The sequence below is a fragment of the Anomaloglossus baeobatrachus genome, chromosome 5 (assembly GCF_048569485.1).
Source record: "Anomaloglossus baeobatrachus isolate aAnoBae1 chromosome 5, aAnoBae1.hap1, whole genome shotgun sequence".
NCBI lineage: Eukaryota > Metazoa > Chordata > Amphibia > Anura > Aromobatidae > Anomaloglossus > Anomaloglossus baeobatrachus.
Genome location: NC_134357.1, coordinates 509,618,809 through 509,639,211, shown reverse-complemented (window position 1 = coordinate 509,639,211; position 20,403 = coordinate 509,618,809). Strand labels below are relative to the sequence as shown.

At 50.0% G+C, this 20,403-nt stretch overlaps 1 protein-coding gene and 1 pseudogene across 1 annotated transcript in view; both read left to right on the top strand.

Moving 5' to 3' along the window:
* Positions 1-20,403, top strand: part of LOC142312857 (uncharacterized) — a 531,686-nt gene that overhangs the window by 147,103 nt on the left and 364,180 nt on the right. The gene's annotated exons all lie outside the window — the stretch shown is intronic.
* The window catches only part of LOC142312009 (uncharacterized), a 195,986-nt pseudogene that overhangs the window by 28,239 nt on the left and 147,344 nt on the right, over positions 1-20,403 (top strand).

The following is a 20,403-nucleotide window of genomic DNA, read 5'->3' as shown; positions in this document are numbered from 1 at the left end:
ATTTGACATTTTGAACATAAAATTGTCTGAAATCATTAGCAGACGCCATGTCGCACTTCGAGATCCTTTGATGTGCCTAAACGTAAGAGCTCCCCACAAGTGACCCTATTTTGGAAACTAGACCCCTCAAAAATGTATCTAAATGTTTGAACACCTAGATCTCTCTGGTGCTTTACAGAAAAATGTGCTATGAAAATGAAAAAATAATTTTTTTATCTCACAAAAGTTGCTTTAACCCAAAATATTTCATTTTCACAAGGGTAACAGGAGATAATGGACCATACAATTTGTTGTGCAATTTCTCCTGAGTATAGTGATACCCAATATGTGGTCAAAAACTACTTTAGAGGTAAAGTGAAGAAGTGAAGGAGCGTATTAATTGGAATGGTTTGTGGGTGCCATGTCACATTGGCAAAGCCCCTGAGGTGCCCAAACAGTGGAGCTTCCCCACAAGTGACCCCATTTTGGAAACTAGATCCTTCAATTAATTTTTCTAGATGTTTGGTGAACACTTTGAACTCCCAGGTGCTTCACAGAATTTTATGACGTTGAGCCGTGAAAATGAAAACATTCGTTTTTTAACCACAAAAATGTTACTTTAACCCCAAGTTTTTCAAATTCACAAAGGTAACAGGAGATAATGCACCATACAGTTTGTAGTACAAAGTGAGGAAGGGAAGGAGCACCATATTTGAGTTCAGATTTAGTTGGAATGGTTTGTGGGTGCCATGTCGCATTGGCAGAGCCTTTGAGATGCCGTAACAGTAAAAAAAAAAAAAACACAAGTGACCCCATTTCACAAATTTCACCCATTAATTAATTCATCCAGTGGTGCAATGAGTATATTATCACACATCACAGGTGTGTCACAACATTGTATAATATTGGTCGATAAATAAAAAATAATTACCGTATTTTTTGGTTTATATGATGCACTGGCTTATAAGACGCACCCCAAATTTAGAGCAAAATAAGGTGAAAAAAAATGGGGTCAGTCTTATAATCCGGTGGTGTCTTACCGGAGACGGCAACAGCGGTGGTGGAGCGGAGTCAGAGGAGGTAGGGGCGGTGGGTGTCCCAGAAACTGTCAGCTGTGCTGGGGCTCGGGCTGCTGCGGCTGGGGCAGCTGTGTTGGTGCAGCTGTGCTGGGGCTCGGGTTGTGGCTGCGGGCGGTGAGCGCTTCAAAAAAATGGCGCCCGGTGTCAGCGCAGATTGAGCTCTCGGCTCAATTGCAAGCAGAGATCTCATCTGCACAAGAGCCACTTCCGGGTGCCATTTTCCTTAAAGGGAACCTGTCATCAGAAATTTAGTGATTCTAAATGGATGGTTCCTCCCATCTATTTCCTGCTGCTGAGCAGGATGGGAAGGAGGGGACGTCCGGGCATCAGGCCAGCGAGCGCTTGCGCAAAACGCTGCAGTCATAGGGGAAAGTGCGGTCACGAGGTTATGGGCGGCACTTACTGATGACACTCACAGCGCCGCCCATAACCTCGTGCACGCGCAAAGCGTCACTAGCGGTCACCGCTACAGTGTAACAGCGCATGCGCGGGACCACGGGCACCCAGGGGCGGCGTCCTGAGCTTTCGAAATTCAGCGTTCGGGGGCGGCATAAATCTGCAGGAGGACAACAACGGACCCCAGGCAGCCCGCCCCCATGGATGATTTTAGAAATTTCCATACGAAAAGGTACCAGTTTACAAAGTATTTATTTTGGAATAAAAGGGGCCAAAAAAACTATAGGAAGCTTCCTAGAATGCAGCCCAGGAGCTGCAGAGGGGGGAACTTTTAGCTTTATAGCTAAATTTCTGATGACAGGTTCCCTTTAAGTCTGCTGCCAGGCAGCAATACCTCACATGTGATAGTACAGTACTGTTTGAACACACCACAAGGAAGAAGCGCCATTTGATTTTTGGAGCACAGTTTCCTAGAATAGTTTGCAGATTTCATTTGCAGAACCCCTAAGTGCCAGAAAAGAAGAAAATCCCCCCCAAAGTGACCAAATTTTGAAATTGCACCTCTCTGGGAGTTAATCTTCGGGTGTAGTGATGATTTAAAGATGCTTTACACGCTGCGACATCGCTAGCGATTGCTAGCAATGTCGCGAGCGATAGCACCCGCCCCCATCGTTCGTGCGACATGTGGTGATCGCTGCCGTAGCAAACAATATCGCTACGGCGGCGTCATACGCACATACATGTTCTGCGACGTCGCTGTTGCTGCCGAACAATCCCTCCTTCAAGGCAGGGCTGTGGAATCGGTAAACCACACTTTCGACTCCGACTCCTCAATTTCCCTTGCACAGACTGACTCCGACTCCACGACTCCGACTCCTACATATATTGCTTATAGTTAAGTGAAAAATTTATTGTAGTACATGAACATGCCGGCTGATAGCACACACAGACAGAGTCGCGCGATGAGAATGAACTCGGGTGAACTTCACCCGACTTCATTGTCATACCGCGGCTCTGTCTGTGTGTGGCGTCCTTATTAGCGGTCACCCGTGAAGGACTCACCGGTGACCGCTAATCCCCTGAGTGACCGAAGTGAGCAGCGCGATTAGCGGTGCCGTCACTGAGGTTACCCGCAGCCAGCTGGAGTCCTTCACCTGAGACCGCAACTCACCAGTGACTTCATCGCTGATCGCGCGGCTCTCTGCAGTTGCTGCATGGATCTGACAGAGAGCGGTCTGGTCTGTGACCGCTCTTGTTAGCTTAATGTAGCAAAGCTGAGAGCGTCGCGGGACCTCGTGTGGATTACGTCAGACCTGGAGGGGTATTTGGGTATTTTAATAAAGTGGTGAAAGAGGTGTATTTTTTTGTCTTTTATTTCAAATAAACGATTTTTTTTGGGTGTATGTGTTTATTTACTTTCACTTACAGGTTAATCATTGCGGGTGTCTCATAGACGCCTGCAATGATTAACCTACGACTTAGTGGCAGCTGTGGGCTGCCATTAACTCCTTATGACCCAGATTGCCACCGCACCAGGGCAATTCTGGATGAGCCGGGTAGAGTCCCAAGACTGTCGAATCTAATCGATGCGGCAATTCCGGGTGGCTGCTGGCTGATATTTTTAGGCTGGGGGGCTCCCCATAATTGGGGGGGGACCGCATGCTGTTTTTTTTTTTTTATTATTTATTTTACTGCACTACATAGACTCGCCCACCGGCGGCTGTGATTGGTTGCAGTGAGACAGCTGTCACTCAGCGTGGGGCCGTATCTGACTGCAACCAATCATAGGCGCCGGTGGGCAGGGGAAGCGGGGAATACGAGATTGAATAATAAGCGGCTGGCATTTTCAAAAGCAGGAGAAGCCGCCGGAGGAGTGTGACAGCTGTGCAGTGCCGCGCCGGTGATCGGGCAGTGATCGGTGAGGTATGAGAGAAGGGTAGACCGACAGAGAGAGACCGACCGACAGGGAGACAGACCGACATTGCAACCAAAACGCACAAAAGAAGAGACATGTTGCTTTTTAGAACGCAGCGTCTTGGCAGCAGCCAAAATGCTGCGTTCTAAAACGCAACGTGGGGATGGAATTTGCACAATCTTCATAGATTGTGCTGGGGACGCAGGACGCATGCAGTTACGCTGCAGTGCAATACGCAGCGTAACTGCATGCAAATATGCAACGTGCGCACATAGCCTTAATGCTCTACCGTTATCTGTTACTGACATGCCCGGTTGTCCCATCCTGATCTCTCTGGCTGTTCTTGCACTTTATAACTGTCTTATTTTGCCCAAGACTGGATATAGTGTTTGTCAAGCCGGTAACAGCTTTGGAGATTTCTTACATGGGATCTTTCTGATGTTACATCGTCATCTTCTCCCCATTCAGGTCCCTACAATATCGGATCACCTCAGATCTTCTATATAAGAGAAGTCCCGATTGACCCATCAAGGATGGATAAGGACAGGGACAATATGGCGGAAAGGATATTACACCTCACCCTAGAGATCCTCTTCCGGCTTACTGGAGAGGTGAGAGATTCTGATGACGTCACATTACATCATTCTTATCTATGGGAATAACAGATGGACAGAACTGGAGAGGTGAGGACTCTGGAAATGTCTGTAGTGAGGTTTATTAATGTGTCTCTCCATATCCAGGATTACACAGTAGTGAAGAAGACCTCTAGTGAGCGCTGTCAGGCCCCTGTGTCTGAGGGATGGGGAAGACCCCTGAGCCCAATCACGGGACCTCCACCTCACCCCCTGATACATGAGGATATCAATGAGCAGAAGATCCTAGAACTCGCCTACAAGATGATTGAGCTGCTGACTGGAGAGGTGACACTGCTGGGACATTATACAGTAACGCTATGAAGGGATCGGGGGATGACGGTCTCATTGTATGTGTCAGGTTCCTATAAGGTGTCAGGATGTCGCCGTCTATTTCTCCATGGAGGAGTGGGAGTATTTAGAAGGTCACGAAGATCTGTACAAGGACGTCATGATGGTGGATCCCCAGCCCCTTACATCACCAGGTAATAGACAGGACTAAATACACACGGCCTATAATTATCTGTATGTAAAGAATGAATTCAGTCCCTGTATGTGTTTCTTCCAGTTCTGTCCAGTGAGAGGACAACACCAGAGAGATGTCCCCGTCCTCTTCTTCAACAGGACTGTAAACAAGAAGATCTCGATGTTCCTCTGGATGATCAGGTAGATGGAGAGAAGGTGTCATGAAATCTTCCCTATGATGTGTAGGCGGCTGTGAAGGTCTTGTGTTCAATCTTCTTGTATCCCTCAGTATTATACACTGAATGGACAATTTATTAGATAACATTAGAATGTTGGGCACTGCAGCACAAAGCTGTGTGGTGGTGCCATACTCACAGAATCAAGCGATCAGCTCTGCTGGCAGCGTGGTCAAGTTCAAGATGATCCCAATGTGAGAATGAAGCGGCAACTCACCCTGGTAAGTGGCAAACTCTTTAATCTGTGATTACAGACGAAAACCTGAACGGGGAGGGAGGGGGGGGGCGGCAGACGGACGACAGCCGTTTCGCGCTGTGGCTAGCGCTTTGACGAGTCCTAGTCTGAATCGTCAGCGGACTTCCTTTTAGTGAGTCATAGCTGCTGACGTAGTCAGGTTAAAAGACAACGTTACAATGTAACAAGTTACCTGTGCAAGATTACAACAAAGGTTTGTAAAAGCGGATACAGCATTTTCTCTGACGCCTCATTGGTGGACACAGGACCATGGGTGTTATGCTGCCTATCCATAGGAGGACACTAAGTAGATGCAAAAGCATAGCTTCTCCTCTGCAGTATACACCCCCTGGCCGGGCCAGGCAGCCTCAGTTTTAGCTTAGTGTCTGTAGGAGGCACTGCCTTTCAAGGTTTATTTTTTGAGGGCAATTGGTTTCCTTTTGGGACCGATCTCCCACTACCATCAACGGGCGGGAACTTAGAGTGTCGCCTCCACGTACCCCCTCCTGCGACGCTGGATCCTGGGATGGACGACTGGTTCCACAGACACCGATTTTCCAGAGCCCAGGACAGAGGCACAATTCCTCAGCCCCTCTTTGCAGGCTCTGAGTTGAATATGGCACCTGTGTGACCGGACACAGCAGGCTGACTCTATTTCCACTGCCTGGACTGAAGCAGTGTTTAAGGTGAGATCCCCCCTGACTGGTTTCCCAGACAAAGGGAGAAAAGACGGTGCAGGGAAGGCTCCCAGGACTGCTGAATTTACAGTATTTATTATGAGAAAGTCCCTTGCTGATTGCAAGGAGGAGAGCCCCAGGGATCCTGAACACACAGTGTTAACTTTTCTCTAGCTTGCTGGCTGGAGGAGGGGGAAGTCCCTCGCTGTTTGCAGAAAGTCCTGCACAGATAATTTACCGTGGCAGGGGGAGGGCCCAGAGCTCAGGAACTCATGCTGTTTATTTGCTCTGTTTATTTGCTCTAGCAGAAAAGCCGCAGAGATAACCACCAGTGACAAGCTGTGTGCTGACTGGAGGGAGAGGGAGGAAAACGGTCAGAAGCTCCCTTCCCGCCGTTTTTTACTACCCACAGCAGGGGGGGGGGCACACTGACTTCTTCGCGCTCTTTTAGCGCTAAGCCCCCCCCCGGAAAGTGTGCGAAGATCTCCACAGAGCTTACTCCTTCCTGAGGACAGGGCCACCGGCTGATGCTGGTGAGGTGCTTGCTTCACTTGTAGCTCTGCTGACCATTGCTCCCCCTCCTGGCATACTCCTATTAGGAACATGCAGAATTCTAAGGGCACTAAGAGTGCTAAGACCCACATAGTCTATTATTCAGCCTGCACTGCCTGCCACGCTGAGCTACCATGTAAACACACCTCTTCTCTCTGTGAGTCCTGTGCCCCTATAGCCCAAGACCCCCCTGCCACTACCGCCGCAACCGTCAGCCCAGAGCCTAGGGCTCCCAGCCCACCGGAATGGGCACAGTTTCTGTCCCAATCCATGGAAAAACTGTCACAGAACCTGGTGCTGGCTTTGCAATGTCGTCCTCCACACCCTTCTGGGTCCCTGGACGGAACGCAGCCTGAGGATGCCCCTATGGAGGATCCTTCTGAGGTATTCCGGGCACATGCTTCACCGGTTGCAGGGATCAGGAAAAGAGCACACGGCCAGGTGTCTCCAGCACTCTCTCATGGCCCCCATGACTCTCTCTCGGGAGCACACAGGGCAGGCTCTCCCACACGCTCCACGGTTTCTGAAGAGCTGGAGGAGGCAGAATGCTGTTTGTACCAGGAGGATTCCTTGGTTTCATCCTCCCCAGATGATCAAACTGCAATAGACTCCCTTATAGCAGCAATCAACCAAACTCTGCATGTGGAGGATCCCCCATCCACTACCACTGACCATGCGGTCTCCTTTAAGAGGGCAAGGAAACCCCAAAAGGTTTTCGCTGATCACCCAGAGTTTCAGGATATTCTCACAAAGCAAAGGGAGAAGCCTGACAGGCGCTTCGGTAACCGAAAACTCATGGAGTCCCGTTACCCTTTTGCCTCACCTGCCCCTAAGGGCTGGGCCGATCCGCCCTCGGTCGACCCCCCCCCCACCTTGGTCTCCCGCCTTACCACAAAGACACTCCTGTCTTTACCTGATGGTTCCTCCATCAAGGACCCGACAGACAGACAGGTGGAGCACCTCGCCCGCTCTGCTTTTGAGGCTGCGGGTTCCTCCCTCTCGCCCTCCTTTGCCTCTGTGTGGGTTGCAAAGGCGATCTCGGTCTGGGCAGAATCCCTTAACACTTCGCTTGAGGAATCCCAGTTCACTCATACCTTCACAGAGGTAACAGCTCAAATTGCCGCTGCAGCGGAGTACCTCATGCAGGTCTCCATGGACGCTGCTACCTGCGCAGCGTTTGCCGCCTCAAATACCATAGCAATCCGTAGAGCTCTCTGGCTCCGACAATGGCGAGCGGACTCTGCCTCCAAGAAGTCTCTCACGGGCCTTCCCTTTTTTCCCAGACCGATTGTTTGGCGAACGTCTAGACAAGCTCATTTCTGACGCGACTGGAGGAAAGAGTACCTCCCTCCTCCAGCTGAAGTCCAGGACGTCCTTCACCAGACTTCCACAGTCCTCGTTCCGCTCCTTTCGGAACTCATTTGGTTGGTCGACATCCCGTGCTGTCCCCAGCCGCGGACTACGCAGGGACCGACCTTCTCAGCTCTCCCCGAAACCCACTTCTTCATGGCAGCCTAGACCGAAACAGTCCAGGACTAGGGAGACTCTGCCACAACGTTTTCCCCCCTCATGACTCCTTCGGCGCCCCGGAAGACACACTCATTGTAGGAGGTCGAGTGCGGCTCTTTCAACACATCTGGGCTGCTGCCTCAGACGACAAATGGGTGCGAGACCTTGTGTCTTCCGGTTACCACATAGAATTTCGGACCCGACCCCCCCCCCCCGAGTCGGTTCTTTCTCTCAAACCCCCCAAAGACTCGAAAACGACGCAAAGCTTTTTTTCTCAGCAATCCACTCGCGCCAAACAGCAGGAGTGATAATACCTGTCCTAGACGACGAGAAGTTCGGGGGGTTTTATTCCAACCTCTTTGTGGTCTCCAAAAATGATGGGTCAGTTCGACCCATCCTGGACCTCAAACACTTAAACAAACATGTGCACGTACGGAGATTCAGAATGGAGTCCCTAAGGTCCATTATTGCATCCATGGTCGAAGGGGAATTCCTAGATCACCAAAAGCTCCTCCGCTTCGCAATTCAGGACTCCCACTTTCAATTCATAGCTCTACCCTTCGGCCTTGCCACCGCACCAAGTTTCTTCACCAAAGTCATGGCGGCCGCCATGAGCGTCCTTCACGCCAGGGGAGTAGTCGTTCTCCCTTACTTGGACGACCTCCTCATCAAGGCCCCCTCCTTCCGTGACTGCTCAACCAGCGTACAGATCACTGTGGACACCCTATCCCGCTTAGGGTGGCTAGTGAATCTGGACAAATCATCCCCGATCCCATCACGATCCATCACCTTCCTGGGCATGTCCCTGGACACCCGTCGGGGCTTGATCCTTCTCCCTCAGGAAAAGACTTCGCTCTTCAACGAGCGGTACGCTGCCTTCTACGTCCTCCGTCTCGCTCCATTCGATTCAGCATGAAAGTGCTCGGCAGGATGGTGGCGGCTATGGAAGCAGTACCCTTTGCTCAACTGCACCTCCGCCCACTGCAGCTAGCCCTTCTAGCGGCCTGGGACACGAGCCCCTTCTCCCTGGAAAGACATCTTCACCTGACGCCTTCAGTCAGGTACGCACTCCGCTGGTGGCTTCGGTCCTCATCCCTATCGAAGGGGAGATCTTTTCTCTCAGTGAACTGGCTGGTCCTGACCACGGACGCCAGCATCCTAGGCTGGGGAGCAGTGTACCGGCACCACACTGCTCAAGGACGTTGGACGCCCCAGGAGTCTTTCCTACCCATCAACATCCTGGAACTCCGCGCGATCTTCCTCGTTCTCAGAGCGTTCTGCCCTCTGCTAGCGGGTCGTCAGATTCGAGTCCAATCGGACAATGCGACAGCTGTAGCCTATATCAATCGGCAGGGGGGCACCCGCAGCAAAGCGGCATATCTCGAGGCCCACAAGATCCTCAGCTGGGCCGAATCGACGGGATCAGTGATATCAGCGGTACACATACTGGGGGTAGAGAACTGGGCAGCAGACTTTCTAAGTCGCCAAGGCCTGGCCGCTGAGAATGGTCTCTCCACCCAGATGTGTTTCTACACATCTGCACTCGCTGGGGCACACCAGACGTGGACCTAATGGCCTCAAGGTTGAATTCAAAGGTACCCGCGTTCATAGCCAGGTGACGCAACCCGCAGTCCATCGGCGCGGATGCTCTAGTCTGCTCCTGGCACCACTTCCGCCTGCCTTACATATTTCCACCTGTACCCCTGCTGCCGCGTGTAATCAGGAAGATCAAGGCAGAGGGAGTCCTGGTGATACTGATGGCACCGGACTGGCCCAGGCGCGCCTGGTACGCCGAATTAGTACAAATGCTCGCAGACGCACCGTGGCACCTTCCAGACATCCCAGACTTGCTGACCCAAGGGCCCATTTCCCATCAGAACTCCAGAGCCCTGAAGCTGATGGCATGGCCATTGAGACCTGGGTATTAACAAGAGCGGGATTCTCCCCCGCGGTTATTTCCACCATGATCAGCGCCCGAAAGCCTCCTTCATCCCGCATTTACCATCGTACATGGAAAATCTTCCTTTCATGGTGCAGGGAAACGAACGTCCAGCCTATGCCTCTGGCCATCCCCAGAATTCTCGACTTTCTACAGTCTGGCTTGCAAGCGGGGTTGGCTCTGTTCCCTTAAAGGGCAGGTCTCAGCGCTCTCAATCTGCTACCAATGCCGCCTGGCTCAAAAACCGCAAGTCAAGACCTTCCTCCAGGGCGTTTCCCATCTAGTTCCCCCGTACAAACGGCCGCTGGACCCATGGGACCTCAACCTCATTCTGGACGGTCTCCAGAGGTCTCCCTTTGAACCCCTCAAGGAATCCTCCCTTGCTCTTCTGTCCTGGAAGGTAACATTCCTGGTGGCAATTACGTCCATCAGACGGCTTTCGGAGCTAACAGCACTCTCTTGCCGCGAGCCTTTTCTGATCTTTCACCAGGACAAGGTGGTTCTGTGCCCCCTTCCGGATTTCCTTCTAAAGATTCTTTAACCCGGTTCATTTGAACGAGGACATTGTTCTGCCTTCCTTTTGTCCACACCCAGTTCATAGGGTGGAAAGGTCTCTGCATTCGTTAGACCTCGTCAGAGCTCTCAGATATTACATATCCAGGACAGCCCCCTTTAGGAAAACGGACTCTTTGTTCGTCATTCCTGAGGGGCCTAAGAAGGGACAGGCAGCTTCAAAGGCGACTCTGGCTCGCTGGATTCGCTCTGCGATCCAGGAAGTCTACCGCTTGCAACTCAAGCCCATTCCTAGTGGGCTGCGGGCTCATTCCACGCGAGCAGTTGGCGCTTCGTGGGCCATTCGGCATCAGGCTTCAGTGGAACAGGTGTGTAAGGCTGCGACCTGGTCTAGCGTACATACGTTTTCAAAGCATTACAGAATCCATACCCATGTTTCAACTGAGGCAAATCTGGGAAGGAAAATTCTACAAACTGCAGTAGAGCACCTCTCTCAGTAGGCGCTCCAGGCTGTCTGGGACTGATTCCTAGTCCTTGGGTTGTGTTGTCTTCTTTTATGTTTCCCACCCATGGACTGCTTTAGGATGTCCCATGGTCCTGTGTCCCCCAGTGAGGCGTCTGAGAAAAATGGATTTTTGTGTACTCACCGTAAAATCGTTTTCTCTTAGCCATCATTGGGGAACACAGCACCCACCCTGTTGCCCTGTTGGGCCTTGGTTCTCTCAGTACCTTATTTGGTTATGACTCTTCTTTTCTCATGTTCCTCTGTTGAGAAGTTTTTACTGTTTTTTCTCCTACTGCTTGTGTACTAAAACTGAGGCTGCCTGGCCCGGCGAGGGGGTGTATACTGCAGAGGAGGAGCTATGCTTTTGCATTTACTTAGTGTCCTCCTATGGATAGGCAGCATAACACCCATGGTCCTGTGTCCCCCAATGATGGCTAAGAGAAAATGATTTTACGGTAAGTACACAAAAATCCGTTTATTATCATAACAAAGGCAAAGCAAGATATTTGCATAAAATTTTACCCAGTATCATTAATCTGTTTAGAATATTTAGATATAAAGTAGCACTAGACAGTAAATCAGAAATCAGCAGAAACTGATGTTATCCTTTTCTTTTCTCTCCAAACCTGGATCGGTCAAATAGATGTGACTTTTTTTGGGGTAAATATATTAAAATAAATATTATGCCAAAGAATCATGAAAAATAAGACTTATTGAAGAGTTTTTTTTAATTATAAAAAACCTTTTATGGAATCTAGATTATTTTATTTTTTCTGCATAAATATGCTTAAAATAAGTTAACTATATCATGAAAAATAACGACTTATTTATTTGCCGCCCCCGCAACCCCCTTCCTCCCCGTTCATGTTTTCATCTGTAATCACAGATTAAAGAGTTTGCCACTTCATTCTCACATTTGGACAGTTTATTAGAGACACTTTCAATCTTACATCTCAAACCTATTAGACACATGACCCTGTAGTGCAGCATATAATGTAGTGATCAGTTTTCACAGTGTAATGGTTGGAAAATCTGAATGACTGAACAAGATCACTGGTGCTAGATTTGCAAGGACTAGTGATGAGCAGACTCTCAGATTACTGGGACCAGTGATCTGGTTTCTGAAATCCAGTTCTGGGGCGGATTCCGGTCCCCATATAAGTCTATGGGGGACCATTATCCGATGATTCAAAAAAATGGTGGTTTAAGCGATAGTGGGATGGGACCAAGCGGATTGAACTCACTGAGGCTCCGGCATGGCTGTACGCTGCTCCCATACCTCCCATTCATTTCTGGTGCTGCGCATTACAATAATTGAATATGCACTGCTTTCCCTGCCCACGAGCGCCTGTGATTGGTTGCAGTCAGACGCGCCCCCACCCTGAGATTCAGCATGTCAGCTGACTGCTTCCAATTACAGGCGCTGTGTGTGTCTTTCTTCTCTAAAAATAAATAAATAAAACATTTGGCTTAGGGTTTCCCCATATTATGATACCCAGCACAGATAAAGCATATGGCTACAGGCTGCAGCCCCCAGCCGTGCTCTTACCTTGGCTGTGTATGAAAATAGGAGGAACCTCATGCTGTTTTTTTTATTTTTAGTTACATAAATAGGTTTTGAGAAACGATGTGCGGACCGCCCCAATTTTGATACCCAGCCAAGATAAAGCTCAACAGCTGGGGGCTGGTACTCTCCAGCTGGAAAGGTCCATCCTAAAATTAGCAGCCTGCAGCCGCCTGGGTTGTCGCATCTATTAGATGCGACAAGCCCGTTGCTTTACCGGCTCTTCCCAGTTGCCCTTGTGCGGTGGCAATCGGGTTAATATAAGAGGTTAAAGGCAACCCACAGCTGCCACTAATCTCTACATTAGTAATGGCAGGCATCTATGAGACCCCCCCCATCACTAATCTGTAAGTGAAAGTAAATAAACACAAACACCAAAAAATCCTTTCTTTGAAATGAAAGACAAAAAACACCCTCTTTCACCACTTTATTAACCCCAAAACACCCCTGCAGGACCGACTTAATGAACACGAGGTCCCACAAAGATTCTGTTCTGCTACATCTGAAGCTCATAGCGCACAATCATGGAACACGGTATGACCTCTCATGACCTGAAGCACTATGGCTTAAAGTGCGGGGTCGTGCCCTGCACCCCGCCAGCCCTTTAGCATTAACAGTCTCGGCCGGGGTTCAGGGAGACTCCCCGGCCGGCACTGTGAATGTTAAAGGGCTTGCGGGGTATGGCCCTGCACTTTCAGCCAGAGGGTCGTACGCATGTCACCAGAGGTCATTCCGTAGGAACCCAAGTATGACCTCCGGTGAACTGGGTGACATCAGTGCTACCAGCCAGGTCCCCCTTGTCAGTGTTTCCTGAAGCCTGGAGAGATTGGACATGTTTTTCGTCTCTCCAGGCTCTGATGTAGCAGAGTCAGGACCGTCGTGGAATGTCGTGTGGATTACGGTGGAACTTTAAGTGTCTTTTTGGGGTTAATAAAGATGGAAAAGAGGGTGCTATATTTTATTTCAAATAAAGGATTTTTCTTAGTGTTTGTATTTATTTACTTTCAATTGCAGATTAGTAATGGGGGGACCTCATAGTTCCTCCCACTGCTAATCTAGGGCTTAGTGGCAGCTGTGGGCTGTGATTAACCCCATATTACCCCGAATGACACCGCACCAGGGCAATCGGAAGAGCTGGTAAAGTGCTGGTATTGTTGCAGCCAATGGATGAACATATTCCGGGAGGCTGCAGGCTGCTAGTTTTAGGCAGGGGCGAACCAATAACCATGGGTCTCCCCAGCCTGAGAATACCAGCCCCCAGTTGTCGTGCTTTATCATGGCTGGGTATTAAAATTGGGGCGAACCACAAGTCATATTTTAAAATTATTTATTTTAATTATAAATAATAAAAGAAAAAGCCGCATGCGGTTCCACTTATTGTGAAGCACAGCCAAGATAACCGCACAGCTGGGGGCTGCAGCCTGTAGTCGTATGCTTTTTCTGTGCTAGGTATCATAATATGGAGGGGCCCTATGCCAAATTATTTTATTTCTTTATTTTTATACTATGATACTAACCTGCAGACAGGTGCACTGGTTTCCCCACTCACCGGCCGTCCATGCACCTGTGATTGGTTGTAGTCAGATGCTGTCACACAGGCTGGGGGCACATCTGACTGCAAACAATCACACAAGCCAGGATGGCCAGTGGCCGGGGAAAGCAGTGTATATGAATATGCACTAATTACAGGAGCAGTGTAGAGCCATGACTGAGCCTTGGTAAGTATCATTCTCGCTCGCTTCATTCTTACTTACTTTCTTTTTCCTTTTTTTTTTTTTTTTTTTTTTTCTTTCTTAATTTCCCCAGTTCCATATCAATACCCGGAATCCCGGGCCCGGGTCTGGCACCCGGTTACATTTCAAAATGCACGGATCCAGACTTTTACAGTCTGGGTCCGCCCATCGCTAGTCAGGACCAGTACTTTATCATTTTGGTATCTGCAGCTGAAAATACTTACCGCAACAAAAGCAGTTGTGAACTGCCCAGGCCAAGAATCAAATGCACTAACAGGATGCAGCCAAACCCCCAGTAAGTGGAGGCATCACAGGTGCAAGAGGAGCAAATCACACACACCTCCAAAATATGGGGGAGCAATTGCTCTATGATAAAATTCACACTAGTGGCTTGCATAGGGCACCGTTCACACATGCAGTTGCCAGCAGCCTATTACCACGCCCATACTATTCGACCAGGCTAGCTGCCCCAGCACTTATATGCACCATAAAGGGCAGTTACTATGCACCTGAATGTGTGAACGGTGCCCTATGCAAGCCACTAGTGTGCATTTTATCATCCAGCAATTGCCCCCTCCATATTTTGGAGGCGTGTGTATGATTTGCTCCTCTTCTCTTCTTCATCTGTGATGCCTCTACCTAATGGGGGTTTGACTGCATCCTGCTAGTGCATTCGTTTCTAGGCCTGGGGAGTTCACAACTGCTTTTGTTGCTGTAAGTATTTTCTAATCTATGGAGGATGTTTATTCCTCCTTTTTTATCTATCTGCACTTTAATACAATGATGGTGATCATCTAATTTATTCGAATGCAGTCATCATTCCTTAATACAAATGGGCTATAGTAGCAGAGGACCAGTTCCAGTGTGATTGCTGTCTAACGGAAATAAAAAGAAATAAAACTTCATTGGGAAAAAGAGCGCACAATAATATCACAGAGCAGTGGGAAACATTTTTTGGAGGAATTCAGGTTGCTGCTTTTTCCTGATTATGGGAGGATCAGAATTTAGCACAAGCAGCATGAATGTGTCCTTCATTTTAGGTGTCAAACTTTAGACTGGTGGCGGTGTAATGGTTCTGGGAGTGTTTTCTGGGCTGATCTGGGGTCCACAGATTACACTGTTTACACTGTTGCAGAAGGCCATGATCCATGCACTAAGAATCATGTAGTCATGGATTGTTTCCAGTTTAAGGGTCACATGGGCCAAGTTGTCTTTTGATCCTAGACACCAGTGAATCAGGTTCCAGATGACACAAGACCCCCAGATGTAACGTATCGACAAGAAAGGATTCAGGCCCTGATTTGAAAATAAACTGAATTTTACTGATTGATGTACCATATATAAAAATAGCTTGTACATGACTTGTCAATCAAATCAAATTTGTTTCCAACAAAGCCACATATTTAACAGTTTTATAAAGTGGCAGATAACTTAGTCAGTAACCAACAGTTGCAGTCATTAGCATTCTTTGTCCTGCCATCTTTCCTGACTCCTTTTCCATGCTGTCCTCTCCCAGTGTGTACCATACGTGCCTTGTCTTGGCTATCTAGACTTTTTTAACCTCCAAGTCCGTGTTGCACGTAGTCTTTGTCCTTGCCGTCTCAATGTCTCCAATAACCGTTGGTTACCATTCTGGACTTCCAGCTCACAACCAGTAGAGTTGTTTTTCTTTCTTCCTTACTGGATCTCTGACCGGGTCCCAGGTTTTACCAGCTGTACTACAATGTCTCAGCCGCGTATAGGTTTTAGGGTCAGTTTAGAAGCACAATGTTCTCATCCTTTCCATCCTTGCCTTCTCGGCCTTCACAATCCTCAGATCTTAGTCCTATAGAGCATCTCTGGGACGAGGCAGAATGGGATGTGCAGCGCCTGTCACCACCTTTCATCTAATTTTCGGTAAATGTAATGCCCCTTTCACACATCCATTTTTTGCCATCAGTCACAATCTGTCGAATTTTGAAAAAAAACAGATCCAATGTTGGATCCCTTTTTTTGTCATTGACTTGTATTAGTGAAAGATGGCCTCATGCTTCATCCGTCGTTCGACGGATCCGTCGAAAAATGTTTGTCTGTCTCTCTCTCTCCTCTCTTCTCTCTCTCTCCTCTCTTCTCTCTCTCTCCTCTCTCCTCTTTCCTCTCTCCTCTCTCCTCTTTTCAACAGCAAATAACCTATGGCCTGAAAAACTATGTACGACGGATCCGATTTTTACAGGGATTTGTCTCATCAGTATTTGCACACTCTGCTACGGATCCTTTGAAAAAACGCATTCGGACTGATGGCAAAAAACTGATGTGTGAAAGGGGCCTAAGAAGCTTTCATGTCCCCATGGGCCTGTAATCCTGCAGAACTATTTCATCACCTGGAATCTTTGATGTGATAAATTGCTGAACTCCTAAATGCCAAAGTAAATCCAACGCTCCTAGATGGGGGTCTGTAATAATGTGGCCATTCAGTGTATGGTTTATACCTGGTGGAGATGACAGGATAAAGCTGATCATAGACATTAGATGTTGTCTGGATCTTCTCACAATTTTCTGGTTATGGAGACTGCTGGTTACAATTAAGAGGCGACAGTTTGGATTATACAGGAGACCTGCAGCTCTGTAATATCAACGTTTCTTTGTCGCTCCATTGGGAGACCCAGACAATTGGGTGTATAGCTTCTGCCTCCGGAGGCCACACAAAGTATTACACTTTAAAAAGTGTAACCCGTCCCCTCTGCCTATACACCCTCACGTGCATCACGGGCCCATCAGTTTTATGCTTTGTGTTGAAGGAGGCACACATTCACACAATACTCCACATTTTAGTCAGCAGCAGCTGCTGATTATATCGGATGGAAGAAAAGAGGGCCCCTAACAGGGCCCCCGGCATGCTCCCTTCTCACCCCACTGAGTCGGCGGTGTTGTTAAGGTTGAGGTACCCATTGCGGGTACACAGGCAGGAGCCACATGCCGTTTTCCTTCCCCATCCCTTAGGGGCTCTGGGTGAAGTGGGATCCTAACCGGTCATCCAGGCACTGGGACCGGGCTCCCTCCGCAGCCCCTGGGGGAATCTGCTGGACAGGAGACTGAGTATCGTCAGGGACAGGGCCCTGCATCTACAGGTACTCTGTGTCCCCTTTGGGACGGTGCATGGAGCACCTGGGCCTCAGACGCTGCAGCGACTGCGGTGTTGATTTTTCACCGGGACTACCACGCCGACCTTGCCGGCCGCGGTTTTTACTTTAGTCCCCGGCTTTTGCGGCCTAGTGCATTAAACTCCCGCCCCCGGGCCTGCCAGTCAGGGGCAAGGGCGGGACGGTCGGTCTGACGCCGACAGTGAGGGCTGGAGCACACATAGCTGTCCTCCGCCCCCCTCACTAATCCCTATGGGGCACCAGATTCCCGCACTTTTGTAAGTTACGCCCACGGCTCCCTCCTCCCCTGTGAACGCCGACAGCCATGTTTTAACACATTCTGCCGGTGGAGGACTTCTGGCAGCAGCTCTGGGAGACCCGAGGCAGGGAATCTGGTGGCCACACACCGCTGGAGCGGTCGGTAAGCCACACCGGTTACCCGGTGCTGGTCCCCCTAGGGTGCTGAACTGTATATAGATACATTATATGTGTATACATTTTCCGGTTCGGCTGTACCATTAGCTTGTGGCTATATACCCTCAGTGATCACGCTCCTGGGAGACAACAGCATGTCGTTCACAAGGAGCAAGGGTGCCAAGGCACAGGGTTATTTTGCTACCTGTACCTCTTGTGCGGCTATGCTACCTGCAGGTTCCACCTACCCTCACTGTGAGCAATGCTCGGGCACTGGGGCACTCGCTCAGCCGGAGCCTGGGGCACTAGGGGGTCCCTCGGCACAGGTAGAACCGCCGGCTCCCCCTGTCCAAATAGCAGGGACAGAGTTTGCTGTTTTAGCTGACAAACTCTCTGAGTCGCTTTCACATTCCATGACTCAGTCTATGGATAAATGGTCTGCTAAGTTTCTACAGGCTTTGCAGTCCAGACCGGCCCTTACACAGGTCCCGGGCACTGCGGGATCACCCCCAGGCCACTCTCGGTCTGCGACGAAGCGTGCTCCTGGTGTGGCCTCTAGTTATTACGTGGAGGACTCCGGCACGGACCGCAGTCCCAGACCAGCTAAGCGGGCTCGCTTAGAATCTTCCCCGACTTCATCACGCTGTTCGGGGTCTCAGCTTGAGGATTCCCTAGAGGATGAGGCGGAGGTCGCAGCCCAGGACTCTGACCCTGACGTTGCTCTCAATCTTGATACACCTGAAGGGGACGCCATAGTAAATGACCTTATAGCGTCCATCAACCAGGTGCTAGATCTTTCTCCTCCAACTCCGCTTGTAGAGGAGTCGGCTTCACAACAGGAGAAACACCAGTTTAGGTTTCCTAAACGTACACGGAGTGCTTTCTTCGATCACTCTAACTTTAGAGATGCTGTCCAGAAGCACAGGGCTTTCCCGGACAAGCGCTTTACTAAACGCCTTAATGACACACGTTACCCCTTCCCCTCTGACGTGGTTAAGGGTTGGGCTCAATGTCCTAAGGTGGACCCTCCAGTCTCTAGACTGGCGGCTAGATCCGTAGTAGCAGTGGCTGACTGTGCATCGCTCAAGGATGCCACGGACAGGCAGATAGAGCTCCTACTCAAATCCATCTATGAAGCCATAGGCGCGTCTTTTGCCCCAGCCTTTGCAGCAGTGTGGGCACTCCAAGCTATCTCAGCTTGTCTATCTGAGATTAATGCGGTCACCCGTACCGCTGCGCCACAAGTAGCATCTTTGACTTCTCAGGCGTCAGTATTTGCATCCTACGCCATGAATGCTGTCCTGGACTCGGCTAGCCGTACAGGGGTAGCATTCCCCAATTCTGTGGCAGTCCACAGGGCCATGTGGCTACGCGAATGGAAGGCAGACTCTGCTTCCAAAAAGTTCTTGACCGGTTTGCCGTTTTCTGGCGACCGACTGTTTGGCGAGCGATTGGATGAAATTATTAAGCAATCCAAGGGAAAGGACTCGTCCTTACCCCAGCCCAAACCAAACAGACCTCAGCAACGGAAAGTTCAAGCGAGGTTTCGGTCCTTTCGGCCCTCAGCCAGATCCCAATCCTCCTCGTCCAACAGGACACAGAAGAGCCAGAGAAACTCTTCTGCATGGCGGTCTAAGTCACGTCCTCCAAAGACCGCCGGAGGCACCGTCTCCAAGGCGGCCTCCTCATGACTTTCGGCTGCCCCAAACCGCATCCTCGGTCGGTGGCAGGCTCTCCCGCTTTTGCGACGCCTGGTGGCCACATGTCCAAGACCGATGGGTGAGAGACATTCTGTCTCACGGTTACAGGATAGTGTTCAGCTCTCGTCCTCTGACTCGTTTTTTCAGAACATCTCCGCCCCCCGAGCGAACCGTTGCGCTTTTTCAGGCGGTGGACACTCTGAAGTCAGAAGGAGTGGTGATCCCCGTTCCCCTTCAGGAACGCGGTCGCGGTTTTTACTCCAACCTGTTCGTGGTGCCAAAAAAGGACGGCTCATTCCGTCCCGTTTTGGACCTCAAATTGCTCAACAGACATGTGAGAACCAGGCGGTTTCGCATGGAATCCCTCCGATCTGTCATCGCTTCGATGTCCCAAGGAGACTTCCTAGCATCAATCGTCATCAAAGATGCCTATCTGCATGTGCCGATCGCTCCAGAGCATCAACGCTTCCTGCGTTTCGCCATTGGGGACGAACACCTTCAGTTTGTGGCACTGCCTTTCGGCCTGGCGACAGCCCTACGGGTCTTCACCAAGGTCATGGCATCCGTTGTAGCGGTCCTACATTCTCAGGGCCACTCGGTGATCCCTTACCTAGACGATCTCCTAGTCAAGGCACCCTCCCGGGTGGCTTGTCAACACAGTCTGACCGTTGCTCTGGAGACTCTCCAGAAGTTCGGGTGGATCATCAATTTTCCAAAGTCAAAATTGACTCCGACCCAGTCACTGACGTACCTCGGGATGGAGTTTCATACTCTCTCAGCCATAGTCAAGCTGCCGCTGGACAAACAGCGGTCGCTGCAAACAGGGGTGCAATCCCTTCTTCGGACCCAGTCGCACCCCTTGAGGCGCCTCATGCACTTCCTGGGGAAGATGGTGGCAGCAATGGAGGCAGTTCCATTTGCGCAATTTCACCTGCGTCCACTCCAATGGGACATTCTCCGCAAATGGGACAAGAAGTCGACGTCTTTAGACAGGAACGTCTCTCTTTCTCTGGCAGCCAAGACCTCTCTTCAGTGGTGGCTTCTCCCCACTTCTCTGTCGAAAGGAAAATCTCTTTCTGCCCCCATCCTGGGCTGTGGTCACGACGGACGCGAGCCTGTCAGGATGGGGAGCGGTTTTCCTCCACCACAAGGCTCAGGGAACCTGGACTCCGACAGAGTCCTCCCTTCAGATCAATGTTCTGGAGATAAGGGCAGTGTATCTAGCTCTCAAGGCGTTCCAT